Genomic DNA, 14,628 nt, shown 5'->3' on the forward strand with positions numbered 1-14,628 from the left:
TTTTGCCGTGCCGAAGCGCCGGATCGGACGTCCGGCGTGCGACAAACCGGGCAAATTTTCATCGTCCGATGTGTCCGACATCCGCACACTCCGCACCGTCGTTTGGCCGCAGCTGATGTGACGTTCTCTGACGTTCCCTCCACGGAGGCGGCGCTGGCAGGCCGGTTTCTCGCCGTCTTTTTTTTTTCCCCTTGCCTGCTGCAGTTTGTTGCCGACATGAAATAGTTACCAGTTCAATAAAGTTATCTCGAACATGTGCTTATGATGCAAAACAGCGCCTAGTACACTAGCACTAAGCTACCGTCGAAATCGGGAGCCGCGACGCGAGGGCCTTTCCGCGGACAAACAGCACACACCGATCTCTATGCACCGACCGTCCGAGCGAGGCTGCTCGCTTCGCTTGCACGTTTGCCCTTCGCAACGACTGCGTCGAGTAAACCAATTGTATTTGATTACGGGCTACCTAAGTGCACAGCGTTAATTGTTTTGGCAAAAATAAGCCCTCTTCATCGAGATCGGGCTGAAACAAGCGCCGTCGGCCGCAGAGTCCGCCTAGCTATGCCTGCCGGCCGTATCGCTGGCTGTTACCGGAGCCGTCAGTGGACAACGCGCCGTCGTGATGTGTTCTGTCACTTGCAGGGGCATAATGTTATTGACAGTGTTCACGTAAAGCGAAGCAGTGTTGTGCAGAGTTTTTTTATTGCGTTTATCTAAACTCAAGCTGGGCAGGGGGAGGGGGGCTGGATCTGGGCGGAGCTTACGCGCCGCTCGACCGTTCGGATACACGCACGTTGGATCGGACGCCGAATCGTACCGTGTGTCCCCTGCTTAAAGCTCGCCCATGGTTCGGCGTTAGTCCCTGTACATTCTTTATAAATAAGGAAGCCTACCTAGGCACTGTAAACCCAACAATTGGGGCCTAAATGCCTGCCCTCCTCCCAGCTACAGTTTCGTTTGAGCGACAAAGTCTGATTTCGAAGGCCGTGCTTTTGCAAACTGCATGCGACTGAAGCGGTTGCGAATCTTGAAGGCGACATCCGCTTCGTTTTTTTTTATACATATACAGTACATTTTCTTAAACTTCGTATAAAAAAGTGCATATTTATACAAAGTTAACACTTTTGGACTCAAGGAATTTGTTAAAGTGTCCCTACCGATTGTTGTTAGGAAAACACACGTAATTTTCTCATTTACGACACATTTTTCTAAAAACCGCAGAGTGGCGCCACTGCAGTATTCGTTTGGTCGACGTACCACGTTGGTTCTAGTAAATGCAGTAAGGCGGTACTTGAGTTATATTTTAGAAGTGCCTAGACAAAATGTGCTCCTTGTCGTGTGCAGTAACCATCGCAAACCCTCCGGACTCGTGTAACGCCGTTAGTTCGCCGTGTGTTTCGTGCGATCTATCAGTGTCGACAGTGAGTGTCTTACTACAGCGCCCGTCCGAGCTGCCTTTGTTCTGCCGAGCTGCCTGCCCGCGCTCTCGTGAAAAGTCTGGTACTGGAGCTTCGAATCGTAGTGTATGGAAGGCTGTTGAAGGTTGTGCTTTTGTGGAGCTGGAGTTCATCGGAAGTTCTACAGTGCTTGCGCCAGAAAGACGTCGGTGCCTCGGTACCTTTGAGACGAAGGAGCGTTGGCCAAGTCTTTTTGAAAGGTAAGCAAGTTTGGCCCTTGCGCGCATTCTTGAACTTATGATTTACGTAATGAACGTTGTGTAACTAGCTAGAGCAAAGCGCTTTCTGATCGTAGGTTGGCCGTCTTGCTGTGCACATTTAGCAAGCAATTTCACGAAGGCTTCCTCTGATGTTACAGCGTACTTGCATTCTGCTGTAAAATATATGCTACCCGCCTTCATTGCTATGCCTGAACGGGCACACAATTATGAAAACACTGAAAGTTGCTGTTCGTTCGGTAGTTTTCTGGCAAGAAGTTATTCGTTATACATATGCATTCCCGCAAGTACAGTACATGTGTAATGTATCCGTCGATGTATCATGGGCTTCGCGCGTTGGCACACGATTCCTATGTTTGACGCTTAAGCGGATAGAAGCTTGTATGAAGATTTTTGTATGTATACAGTTTGGTTTGGAGGACCACGTCGCGAGAACCTGTGTATTGTTTATGTTCTTGAGTGTCTTCGCGTATTTGTCTTCTATGTTGCAAACCCGACATAGGCCGATATTACAGTAACGAAGTTTATTTTTAATCCAGACATTTCAGACACCGGCCTTTAAGAAAGACATAGACCAACCAATTCTTACGAACGGGATGCCAGCTCTTGCAATCGTAGGTTATACGGTAGTGCGTAATAAAGTAAGGACTGCGATTTTGTAGCGATACTTACCCCTCGATTCTATACCACTCTTGTCGCCCACCGCAAACGGCCGGCTGTTCCAATACGTAGCACGGGCCGGGGCGGCAGTCAGACCACTAACGAATAACGAAAAGGAATAGCATCGCTGCAAAATCGCGATCTAGCTTTCAGAATGCTTTTCATGTGCTCAATATTTTTGTTTAATCCAATGCGCCACGTTTTACTGCATATATGAGTTTTGTTTTTGATTGTCCTGGTAGCCTGTTGTTGCTGATTTCGTTCTTTCCTGAAACTTCACTTGTTCCAAAATATCAGTGTAACCTCCTTAGATATAACAAAGAGACATTTGTGCAACCAGGCGCAAATTCATGCAGCTGGCTGTGTGAGGCTCTCTTTGCAATTCCACATGACACTGGTAAATCACAAATTCCCAGGTTCACAGCACAATAAATTAAACATTTCTTACTTTTGAAGGCTATGCGGATTCTGGAGGCATCCCTGCATCGAGCAGGAACCTGCTGCACTGCTGGAAGCTGGACAGCACGACAATAAAGCACGTGATCTGTGCGCTTTCTCAAAGGTGCGTACAAAACTGGTGCTGCCTTTCGAGTTGTAGGATACATTTGTGTTATATGCAATCATTTTACTGTATTGCCATTTTCAGGATTTCTAGTGGCTGATCACGAATTTTATGTTTTGGTGGAGTGCCCTCAGTTTAATGAATTTACCTAAAGTAGCCTCCTCTGAGTTAAATATAATTGGGTGCTTGAGTAATTATGCCTTATATACTCCATATAGACTATATTAATCTAGCCAAAATGCCTTTTTAAGAACCATGAATTGAGGTTTCGTGCCTTGAATAATGTGCTCTAGAGTGTCTAGAAAAATGCGTTGTACCACCTAAAGACATGGTTTACTGAAAAGTGCCTTAAGCAATGCTTTCGCACAAAAGTTGTATCATCAAGAGTTTCAGAGAAGCCTGTGTGGTCGGTATGAAACATGACAAAGACAGACATAGACCAACCAAATACAACATTAAAAGCAATACATTTTGGCTTCCATATGGAAGCCTTGTTCACAATAAGGCTAAAAAAAGTGGAAGTGCATATTTAATTAAGTAAGTTTTAGCATAAGATGGGCGTGGGCTCGTTGGTTTCAGATAAACGTGTGTCCTGTTGATTTCATCTCCAGGGAATCCGGGTACAGGCATGGCTTCCAATTTCTTTCCTGGCCGATTATGCTAGACACTGTCCAGTCACTATTGTGTTTAGTCATTGCTTCATGCTCTGCCAAAGCATTTGATGCCACTCTTTTCTCATCCACATCGTTCTGATGTTGGCGTAGCCATTGCTTAGGGCACATTCACACCGGCGACTTGTGGAGGTCGCGTGACCATTTGCGACTCGCAATCGAAAAGCGACCGAAGGCGACTGATGTTCACACCGGCAAGCCCGGCTTAGCGCGACCCGCAAGTCGCAATCCCGGAGATTATTGTTCTCAGCGAGAACTCTCGGAATCTACGCGCAATTTGAACGCGACGCCAGAGGAGGCCGGATGTAGACACACGAAAGATCACTTCCGGTGCGCCGCTGATTGTTTTATCAGTGTTGCGACCACGGTCGCGCGACTGAAAAATCGCGCAGAGAGCGACTGCCCCAAAATGGTCGCTTTTCAAGAAAGGCGACCGTTTGCGACCATTTGCGACTGGTCGCAAAGCGACCAACTTGGTCGCGCGACCTCCTCAAGTCGCCGGTGTGAATGTGCCCTTAAAGTTGCCCATTGCTCCAATGTAGATAGTATTCATATACACATGTTATGTTTCAAAGGTCAGCATTCATGTCAGTAAAATTTTTGATACGGTTTGTTACTGAGATGGCTACCTCGTTGGTTTAACATGGCTTGTCACTGGGATTGCTCTCTTGTTTGTTTAGCTTCTTGTCGGGTTCTTATGGATTTGATTTTTGCACAATGAGATGTTACACACACTCCTTGCATATACATGAAAAAAAGGTTTACAACAGAGATAACATATATGCATGGGCATATATATGTGTCAATACAATACTCGAGCCTCATTTCTGCCTACAGAAAAAGAAGTTATTTCTCCTCGAGGGCATGACTGCTTGCAATAATGAACTTCCAAGAAAAGGTTTTCTCTAATCCGTATTTTTGATATCTAAATGCTTATGTGGCATGTACAAACTGCTTGCATCAATTTCTCATTGGGATGAGTGGTCTAAATTTTAAATTTGAGTAATAATTGCAATAAATAACTCATTTCACCTGTCTTCTAATGACTAAAATTCTATGCTTCTACCTTGCCAAACCTTTTATGAAATTAGTTTGATGAGGCCCAATATACAGGGCTTTCTAAATTGAAGGTATCAGTACCTATTAAAGACTGTGCTAAGAAAATGCTGCTTGTGTATGTGGTTTATTCATTTCTCAGACAGAAGTTTTACACCCAAGTGCAGTCAGCAAATCGAAAACAATTGCGTCTTGTTCAATAGTTCTCGAGCACTTGTGCGTCACTATAGTCGGATACAAATTTAGAAAAAAGGGGAGGCCCCGCCCAGGTGAATGAAGCGCGACGTCCGATTGCCTCCGCGACTAAAATAATCCCGCTCAAAAAATCGTGCTTAGGAAACGCACAATTCCCAGTATAAATAAAGACTTTGATGACTGGTTTAGTGGAGCTCTCATGTGCTACAGCAGATGCCAGATTGCAACAGAAAAATAACCCCGTGCCTTCCACAACGCTGCCCGTCGTCTGCTCTTTAGCTTCATTGCAAGTGGCAAAAGTAGAAAGAGCAACTCTGCATGGCATTTGTGCTTGTTTACATGTACACGGCACATTTACTACTCCTGTTCCGAGCTTCAAATGAATCAGTTGCTACTGAACAAGTACTTATATAAAACTGTATTTATCGCAACCATTACAAACCCAAGATGCTCAGTGTCAGCGAAAGCACCGTGTTAAAGCTGAGGAGGGAGTTCAAAGCTTCACATATTTTGGGTGGCAAACTATCGACGCCCTCACGAAAACGCCCACAAAATGTGGAGAAAAGAAGAAGCAGCACGAAGTAGGACACGTGTGCGCTGAGGTCGTGTGCACGATTTCTTTCACCACAACGAGATACCGACGATCGAGAAGATCACTAACGAGTTCTCGAAGCGTATATTGTGTTATGTTTGTGCCCTGAGATTTGCCTGACGGAAGGCCAGTGCTATGGTTTGTCGACCGTCAAGGCAGCATTCATCCCCGCATGGTGCCTGCCTGCTTCGGACACGACTACGTGCACGGCTCGAGTTTCCTCGCGGCTGCACGGCGTCCACGATGGAAGCAGCCACCGGATCACGGACTGCTATTCGGCCCCTCCCTGTCCCGGCAGCAATGCAACCCCCCCCCCCTCCTTTCTCCGGCGGCGCCCACACCACAAACGACTCCCGCTGTGTTTGGGACAGTTTCCAAAGGAGGGCTGTGTTTCGACCCGGTGCCTTGCAGTTGGTTCCCTTTGTCCTATGTGGGCCATAAAACTTGCCAGGCGCACCATTCTGACCAACTGCCAAATCGTCCTGACGCCGCAGCGCGGTTCAAGGAAGCGCCGGCCACCGAGAGCGGCGCTAGGAACCCGGAGGCTGCCCAGACCCTCTCTCTCACGACCTTGTTTCGTCCTTGGGGACTGTCTGGGGGATCTTTGGACTGAGGGGTGTTATTTAAGCAGCTTGCAGCTGCTCTGTTGGTCTCTGTCCTGATAACGACGACAACATGTAAACATTGTATAAAGAATTATTCGCAGAGTAAACTCTCCTCGTCTCTGACTCTGCGTGAAGCGAGGTCCAGACCTCCTGCCAGCCACACATACCTCGGCAAACGCAACATTGGATCTCCCATCACTGAAGCGGTGTACTGTGTGTCAAGCACAGCAGCCAAGCATTCTCCCGTGACCTCTCAAATAAGCGGTTCATTTGATGACATATTCCTTCAAATGGAAGCCCAATTCTGAAAAAGCAACGTCCTGCACAGATCATGTTCAATATAAGCGTTGGCATGGAAACGTGCTGAAATGCCGGAAAATCTGAATGCAAATGCAGTTTTTAACTCTGAATAACTATGTGGGGCCCGAAATGCTCATTCGGGCAGCCACTGTCCAGCTTCACACAAAAAAAGCAGTAGTCAACCTGAATGAAATTGACAGCCACTCTTAGCAGCCTGCACGCCAAAGCACATTGTGCTTTGCGTGCAGTTGTGCTGCCCCTACTGTTTTTTCCAGCCCGTTGAGATGAATAATGCCAATGTCAGAAGGCCCAAAATACTCTAGTGGGCAGCCACCTATGAGCATGACGGGCCCTGTGATGAAATAACAGTCATCAGGGCACGCTTCAAAGGCACATTTAGCAGTCTGCACGTCAAAGCCCAGTCAAGCCGTCACCACTGTTGGTGAAACGGCAGCAACCAATGCGACAGTGACAGCCACTGTTGGCAGCTTGCATGCAAACACACATTCATATGGTGGCATTGTTTATTTTGGTTACCTGGCCTAGGCAAGTAATGCGAATAAGAACAATTATCAAACATCATTAGCTTAGTTAGGCCCAATATACTCAGTCGGGTAGCTATTAATAGCAGTAGTCGAGGGCACGCTTGAAAGGCACCATTAGCAGTCTGCACGTCAAATCACAGTCATACCGCAGTCATTGTTGTATTTATTTATCTGACCGGGCAAGTAACACCAATGTCAGCACAATTATTCACCCTGAATAGCTCTGCTAGCATTGTGCTAAAAAATGCTGAGTGAAGTTGAATTTGTTTTATTGAGGCAATTATTTAATTTACAAGCCATCGGCATGTCAATCAACGGCCAGGTTCAGACAATGTCATTTGTGAAGTAATAAATGGTGAAAGTTGCAAAAGCTCTCAGTGCACTGCTTTGCTGGGCTCCATTCACTGAAGAATGTCTTTGCAACAGCGAAAGCGTCAGACAGAAATCACACCCCGCTGCACATTGTTATTCGTGCTGAAAATTTTCGCCATCATATGTGATAGGCAGCGAAACCGTTTGTTTACTAAGACTGAATGCATGAAAAATGCAACAGCATAGCAAGGTGTTTCACAATATGCAGCCTTTCATGTGCACTTCTGGCTAGCTGCCACATGCACTGATGCATAAACGTGAGCAGAGGTAAGAGGCAAAGTTGCTGTGCAACCCACATGACGCTTTTAAGAAAATGTATCTCTAAACCTTTCTGTTTTGATAGGCGATCAAAATATGTTTTGAGCAAGTTGGTTAATCACATTGCAGCAACAATACAAGAAACAAGGACAGAAAACGCAGCGAGTAGGCAGATTGAGAAGACGAGGTAGACCAGTGAGAAAGGTTTTAATGAGATGGAAGAGGCCAGTCCTGCAGTGTACAGGAGTTAGTGCTTTGAATGAGATTGTCTAATGAAAATGTGTAACGACTTTGCTGAACGAAAACTATCAAAAACAAATGCTAATATAAAATAAAAGGACAAATATGAGTAAGTGCAAACACGCATGGAAGCAGGAACCCTGGCAACACAACTTATGCGTGACTGTGCCACAGCACGCATTTTACAGCTTGCGTGCGCGGTGAGCACTGGTGGAAAGAAATCAATCGACGGTGCTATACACAATGCTCGAACACCGCCATTAGACGCTCGGCTATCTCACTGTTGACAACGATCACTCACGCTAAGTTGACGGCGACAAATCTTTGCATTGGAGGCTTCTTTGTCAAATACAGTAAAAGCTCGTTAATTCGAACCGCATGGGGAAGTCGCTTCAGTTCGAATTAACGAAAGTTCGAACTAACGAAAGTGAAGGAGAGCAACAGTACACTGCGATTTGGAAGCAGTAGGGAATGTCAGAAATTTGGCGTATCAGAAAGTGATGGCGTGTGCCGCGGGCACACGCCATCTTCAAGTCGAAGCTCTGGGTCCGACTGTGTCACACCACCTGTGTCCACAGAAACGAACGTTAGCCGAGGCTTAACACCATCACAATGAATCGCGACGGCCGATACCTCCTAAGCTGAAAACAGAGGTACACAACCGATGAAGACTGCCGAGACGAAGACGCCGAACATGTGAAGGTGGCGAAGGCCCTGATTCGTTGGTTCTTGATTGCAAGCGCAGCTGCGACGTACTTGATTCGCTGTGTTTTGGCGCTTGCCGTGCCATCTTTGCACAACATTAGCAGCTGTACAAGATTTGCAAAGCCTCCGAGATTCGCAACGGGCAAGAAGTCTCGGAGGTTACGTAGAACGGAGAGGCGGCAGCCGCCGCTGCCTTCTGGCTGACCCCGCGTCGGTTAGATTTTTTTCCGATTTTGCCTTCTCTCGCCGTTCTCTCCGTTTAGGAGGCAACACAGCCTTGTGTGTAGGCCGTAGGCGCATTTCTCTGGCCGTGTGCCAGGCGAGCGTAGTTCGAATTATCCGTGAGGGAACCTTCTCGCGTTCGAATTAACGGACTTTTTTATACATAGACTTCTGTGGAGCTTGGCCAGACCAAATCGTACAGTTCGAATTATCCGTAAATTCGAATTAATGAAGTTCGAATTAACGAGCTTTCACTGTATTTTCTGTTGAGACGCTCGTAGGTTTGTTTCACGCGCGCACACTTTTCTAATTTCTCCTCAGAATGGTTTTGCTCCATCACTTTACCCCGTCCGACGAAAAATGCAGCGACACGGTACACGAACTCACCCGCCGCTGACAGCGGGCACCAGACTTTGGCAAACTTTTCTTGTCTTAACTTCACTCAGGAGCGAAATAAAAAAGACATGAAACAAACAGGCAGGATGTGTGTTTGCAGCAATCACCAAGGCATCCTATTTTCAGACAAAGCGTAGCGCAGCATCAGCGATGCTCGCTGCAATGTTTCTTCGCCGGATCACGGCTTAGAATAAACGCACGCGGCACAGATGCCGCATTGTAAGCTCGCAGTAATATTTCCGGCATGATAGACAATGACAAACAGATTGGGAATTCACTGTGACGAGGCATTGACACGCACAGCTGACGCGACTTGGCCCAGTTCGAAGCCCGGGCGGCCATCTTCGACGGCGGGCCACCGGCCGTCCGGCACATGACGTCAGTCCAGAGTGCGCGCCCATTAGTGGATGCTCGTGTGCATTCACCTCAGAGGAGTAAAGGCCCCTGTTTTTCTAAAGTTGTATGCGACTATAATCGAGCACAGCTTGACCCTTGGCCTAATACTAAATCAGGCTTGAAGCTTTCAATGTGTGCTAACCGCTAGAACAGCACCAGATTTCATTCTGTGCCAAGGGGTGGAACGCATTTGTTTAGAGCTAGGCAGATGAATGTCTTTCTTTTGCATTGAAGTTCCCAATACTTTCTAGTCTTAGGTGAAAGTACACAGCTCAGCACAACGCATGTATGGTATACGTAAGGGTACTTTGTTCTTTAAACCGTATCAACAAGAAGCAGCTACTTCCGTTTTTGCAAACCTTACCTTATTTCCTAACCTTTCCTTGATCAAAAGTGTAGAAAATTAATCTGTGCTTGTTCTGTTGTTTCACAGGTAGACATCGGCGACGGTGTATATGTTGAAAAGGGCCTGCTGAAGAGGCTGGGCCTGGATGCTAACAACTCGGGCTTTCAGTTTGCGGGGGGCCTCCTTAAGGCTCCTTTTACAAAAGAGGTTGAAGGGAGGCGCTACACATGGATGCGCAGCGATTGTTTGTGACAGCGTCACTGCTGGCAAGCCTGGCCTGCCTTTTCGCTTTGTTCTGGGTCTTCCACGTTATCTACTCGAAAAAGGCCCACAGGATTTTGACATTTATTGAGCACTGCTTTCTGGATTTTTGCTACACAAAGCCGCAGGTGAAAGCATTGGATTTAGTCAATTTTTACAAGAACTATTGCTAGGCAAAAAAATTTTCAGATGCATATCCTCAAGAAAGTTTCTGTCAAAATTATTTTGCCTAACAAAAGCACTCGTGGGTTCTGTGGCTGACAGGTTGCCCAAGCCATGTAGCACAGTGCTTGCTTTAAAGGGACACGAAAAAGAAAATTTATTTGAGCTTTATTAAATCATTCTTCTACAACACCGAAAAAACAACTCCCACAATGAGAATTGGCTTGATAAGCCAGATAACTTGCAAAAACGAAAACTGGTGTCGCCACCACCACCTTATAGTTCCTGCACCAGCTCGCTGTGATATGGAATTTGACGGTGTCTGTTCGGGTCTAGCTAATGCTCTACTGGCCAATATTGATGAATTCTGTTGTAAAGGTGTCAAAGAATATACTTAGTTGAAGTATGACTCCACACTAATGTGCGGGCACTGCATAAAACTTGAAAAACGAAAGTTAAATCTTCATTTTCTCATCTAATAATCCGCTTATTGCCACAATGTTCATGAATACAGTTCTGAAAGATTGTTTTATCAGTCTAAAATGATTTACTGTTTCACTTTAGTATTTCTGTAATGGACCTTCAGCAACAAAATGTGTGTTAGTATTCCACAGGTATTCTCAGCGGGGGCAAAAGCACCAGCAGCATGCTCAATGATTCTGTACCAACTGATAACTTGAAGGATATCCTGTGCCACTAGGGTTAGGCCAACGTGGCTCTGTGTTAATCACAAGTGTATTATGCAAAACTTAATGGCCCAGAAATTGGTAATTCAGGAGGGAGTTGAATTAGCTATTTTTTTTCTTTATGATGGACTTCTCACATTACACTTTATCACAACGCATTCACTTTAAAGTAACTGTGGAGAATAAGGTGGTTTGGTATTCAGACATGCCTTCTGTGTGTAAACAGTGTTAGATGAGCAATACAAAGATACACCATAGATGCTGACTGGCAACATGAAGGGGTTTGAGGGCAGCTACAAATATACATCCTTGTAGTCGTACCTATAGCACCATGTTCAATTTGTCACACAAGCATATGGCATCCATCACAACTGCATGCCTAGAAACGGACAAGGGCAACACGCTCAATTCCCTTTTAGTCTATCTAAGAAGCACTGCAATTTTTAGGCAACGAAATTGAAATCTGGCTTGTACCCATAAGTACTGCAATACAGTTGTGCAACGTGTTCCTCTTGTGTGGAAAAAGGGCTGCATATGTTTTCTTTGAGCACAAGGGGGAGTGGTATCAGTTAGAGCCCCTCCATCCACGTGCCACTGCCGCTTTCTTAAGTAGCGACAACCTTTGTTGTGCGCCGCCTTTTCCCCTCACACCAAATCCGGTTCCAGCATTTCCAGTTTAAAAGTTTCCGGTTCTGGCGTTAGCACTTCCTGAAGTTGTGCTGCGGGAATTTCCGCTTTGACTGCCGATGGTGAGACGCCCACGCGTGCTTAGCAGAGCTGTGAGAGTCACCATGAGAAGAATGCAAAGGCGACAAGCTGTTGTATTCCGCTGAAGTAGTAATTCGTGGTCGCTGTTTTCTAAATGCACGAAAAACGGCAGTGGTCTCCAAGCGCCCAGGCACTACATTCCACTGTACGTTGTCTCTCGTGGCACAACCCGTCGCAGGTTGACGCGAAACAGCGAACACGATCAGATCGCTGATTGCAATGGGCGGTGGTACTTGGATGGAATCGCATTCACAGTTTAAACCGCAGCTGGTGCAATTAAAGCCTCTCCATCGACGCGAAAGTAAACAACGTTAAGAAAAACATAGCGTTACTTCCACTCGGAACAGGAAGCTGCAGCTACGGAAATTCCGCTTGACACCGGAAGCTAAGGGGGTGAGTGGCAGAGGAGCGTGGAGGAAGAGGGTAGGTTGGCGGTACTTAACCTGGTCGGCGGAAACGTGTATGGAGGGGCTTTAGTATCAGTTAATGGCTGTTTTCACATATATGTTTTGTCGTGTGTATTAGCAATCACCATTTTCCTTATCTGAGTGAGGTCATTTTTTAGAAAGTTTGAAAGTTTATAGAACATGTTGCTCATGGTTGTTGCAGTTTTCTTCCTAACTATCCATTCATTGCACTGTGCACCCATGTCTTGGGCAACTAGCTGTTTGAAGGTCAGTATGCTATCGATGGGTCTAATGGTAATCTCTAGCGCCCTCTCATTTGCTTGTTGCAATACTGAAGAGTTTTGTATATTGTGTCACTTGTTTATTTTCACTGTACTTTAGTTTCACTAGATCTTGAATGTGTTGTGATAGTTTTTCTTTTGCAATGAAAGATATGGTGGACAGTTGCCAACACTAATGTGATAGTATGAATGCTTGCTGTATTTATCACGATTGTTTCATTTCGCTGGGGCACTAATGGTCATTAGCAGCAGATGCTAGCTGCCCTTAAGTGCAATGTTTTTATGTTGCATAGTATTGTTCATGATCCATTGAATGCACTGCACGCGCATGTTGTGGACAACTGCCTGTTTGAAGAAATTGTCTGCATATTCAGTGGGTCTAATGTGAACATCTCTACTACTGACTTAGCTTCACTACATCTTGAATGTGTTGTGATAGTTTTTATTTTGCCGTGACAGATGTGGTGGGCAGTTGCCGGCACTAATGTGATAGTACGAATGCTTGCTGTATTTACCACATGGTTGTTTCATTTCGTCTGAGGCACTAGTGGCCGTTAGCAGCAGATGTCATGTGGCCTTATGTGCAATATTTTTATGTTGCATAGTTTTGTCCATAATCATCCATTGAATGCACTGCAGACCCATGTTCTGGACAACTGCCTGTTTGAAGGAATGATCTGCATATTCAGTGTGTCTAATGTGAACATCTCTAGTACTGCCTCTGTATTTGTGAGTTAGATTTTGTATTGTGTGTCATTTTGTTTTCACTGTGCTTTAGTTTCACTACATCGTGAATGCGTTGATAGTTTTCCTTTTGCAGTGAGAGATATGGTGGGCAGTGGCCGGCACTAGTATGATAGTACGAATGCTTGCTGTATTTCCCACATGGTTGTTTCATTTTGTCTAGCGCAGTAATGGCCATTAGCAGCAGATGCCATTTGGCCTTAAGTGCAATATTTTTATGTTGCATAGTTATGTTCATACTAATCCATTGAATGCACTGCACACCCATGTTCTGGACAACTGCCTGTTTGAAGGAATGACCTGCATATTCAGTGAGTTTTATGTGAACGTCTCTAGTACTGACTGTATATTTATCAGTTAGATTTTATATTGTATGTTGCTTGTTTTCACTGTACTTTAGTGGGATTGCACATTGAATGTGTTGTGATGTATTTTATTTTGCTATGAGAGATCTAATGGGCAGTTACCAGCCCCCAGTCTGTGTTTTAGTACAAATATTTATTATGCTTATCACAGTATCTTATAAGGCTATAGTTTTGTGATGATTAACTCATGCCTGACTTTTTTATGAGAAACATGTCAGAACTAATAAACAATCCCTCATGCTTGGGATCCATGAAATCATCTTTGTAATCTTTCAGTTGTCTTCGAAATATTTCCACATCAGGCCCAAGAAACTCCCGAACGGGCTTGAAAAATTACTCTCGGAAAGAACCGAGAAAACCTGATGAACAAGGTAAAAAAATACTCCGAGATCAGCTCCAAAAAACCACAGAATGGGCTTGAAAAATTACTCTCAGGTAGAGCTACGAAACCTTGATAACGAGGTAAGAAAATACCCCGACATCAGTACCAACAAACTCCAGAATAGGCCTAAAAATAACTCCCAGGAATAGCCTAGAAAACTGGATGAATGAGGTAAAAAAATACTCCCACATCAGAACCAAGAAACTCGCGAATGGGCTTGATAAATAACTCTCAGGAATAGCCTCTAGAACTTCGTGATGGCAGTAAAAGTATAGTCCCACTATCGTCCCTAAAAACCTTCCCACAGATTAAAAAATTACTCTCGTTTCTACATACAAAAACCTTGGTCAGCATGGTAGTAAATTTTTACCTCGACTGGTACGTAGTAGAAAAAGCCCAGAAACGGGAATGCGATACAGGACTAGCGGTTTACTCCCGTTTCGCGTTATTTTTGTGTAGTGTGTGTATGGAGCGTTCTGATGCAAAAAAATTTCAAATCTGCCAATAATAGCCGAGATAAAAATATTTCAGTGCCGCGGACCCATAATTTCAGGAGGCGAACTCCATGGCCAAACGAGACACTCTCTCCACTTGCCGCCTTTTCCGACGTCGAACTGCGCATGCACAGCGCCCTAGCGGCTGCAGACCAAAGCAATTTGGCAGGCGCACACCGAACCCCCGTAACAGGCGCTGCATTTGTCTTCCTCACTATTCTCGCTGCCGCGCGCACAGTATGCCTCTCGAACATATTTTCATCGAAATTCGGCGCGATGCCACAG

At 45.4% G+C, this 14,628-nt stretch overlaps 1 long non-coding RNA gene across 1 annotated transcript; it reads left to right on the top strand.

Moving 5' to 3' along the window:
• Positions 1-1,252: 1,252 nt before the first annotated feature.
• Positions 1,253-9,931, top strand: LOC139060410 (uncharacterized). The gene is made up of 3 exons (XR_011514793.1): positions 1,253-1,654; positions 2,789-2,894; positions 9,881-9,931. It is a non-coding gene; the product is annotated as an uncharacterized lncRNA (long non-coding RNA).
• Positions 9,932-14,628: the final 4,697 nt, after the last annotated feature.

Source organism: Dermacentor albipictus, chromosome 5 (genome assembly GCF_038994185.2).
Source record: "Dermacentor albipictus isolate Rhodes 1998 colony chromosome 5, USDA_Dalb.pri_finalv2, whole genome shotgun sequence".
In the NCBI taxonomy this organism is placed as follows: Eukaryota; Metazoa; Arthropoda; class Arachnida; order Ixodida; family Ixodidae; genus Dermacentor; species Dermacentor albipictus.